General features: G+C 44.8%; 1 long non-coding RNA gene across 1 annotated transcript; it reads right to left on the minus strand.

The window, feature by feature from the left end:
• Positions 1–6: 6 nt before the first annotated feature.
• On the minus strand, positions 7–1063 carry LOC103356374 (uncharacterized). The gene is made up of 3 exons (XR_520138.1): positions 1025–1063; positions 546–719; positions 7–436 (listed from the first exon to the last, which is right to left on the minus strand). It is a non-coding gene; the product is annotated as an uncharacterized LOC103356374 (long non-coding RNA).
• Positions 1064–1153: the final 90 nt, after the last annotated feature.

The raw sequence follows: 1153 nt of genomic DNA on the forward strand, positions 1-1153 counted from the left end.
AAAGGAATCATTTGAGCAGCTGAAGGTCAAACGTGGACACTCACATGTTTACACCTGTCCAGGTAAGAAGACATTCAGACAATATAGAAGAAGTCAATCAGTGAGCTGCAGCTGCTTCTTCAGAATCTGTCAAAGTCTCTGAAGGTCTTTTATTTTCATCTGGATATTAATGTTGGAACATGTGAGTGTGAATATGATCAAGCTCCAGCAATCATGTGAACATGAACTGCAGTTCTCCATCAGTCACAGTGTGGAGCTGCAACACTAAACTACACACTGATAACACACTGTACACTGGTTCCCAGTCCACCTCCCAGTAACACGGCCCAGTCAGAGTCTCTACACACCAGCTGCTGCTGCTTCAACCTCTGGATCATCAGGACACAGTTCATCCTCTCAGCACAAACACCCTCCTGATCATCACCATGACATCCATCTGCAGAGAGAAGAAGAGAAGAGATCAATGAGTCTGATCAGCTGATACTGACTGTGTTTAGTAGAAAACTGCTGAAAGCAGCAGAGACTGACTGGAACCTTCTACTGACCTCAGAGTCTTAAGGCTGCAGTCTGGACTCTTCACAAGATCTAACAGATGCTTCACTGATGAATCCTGCAGGTTGTTGTAGCTCAGGTCGAGATGTTTCAGATGGGAGGGGTTGGACTTCAGAGCTGAGACCAGAGAATCACAGCTGATCTCTGACAGACTGCAGCCCCACAATCTGAACAAAGATGTAGATAAAATCAGTGATGATCCATCAGATATGTTCAGGTTCTGAATGTGCAGCTCAACATGACTTTGTCCTCATCAATGAGCTTTTCTCTCCAACCAGCACAGTGACTTTGTCCTTCTGTTATTGTGGATCATCATCATGTCAGCTTCTACACACATCATCCAGATGTCAGCACAACATCCATCCAGCTGTTCATGTCCACACACATCAATAAATAATAACAAAATAAATGAGCTTCAGTAGTCATTAAACACATCAGATCTCCAACAGTAATAGACAGTCAGTGAACTGACCTCAGAGTCTGCAGGCTGCAGTCTGGACTCTCCAGAAAACCACACAGATGCTTCACTCCTGAATCCTGCAGGTTGTTCAAACTCAGGTCCAGATGTTCCAGATGGGAGGGGTTGGACTTCAGAGCTGAG

The sequence above is a fragment of the Stegastes partitus genome, unplaced genomic scaffold (assembly GCF_000690725.1).
Source record: "Stegastes partitus isolate 25-593 unplaced genomic scaffold, Stegastes_partitus-1.0.2 Scaffold196, whole genome shotgun sequence".
In the NCBI taxonomy this organism is placed as follows: Eukaryota; Metazoa; Chordata; class Actinopteri; family Pomacentridae; genus Stegastes; species Stegastes partitus.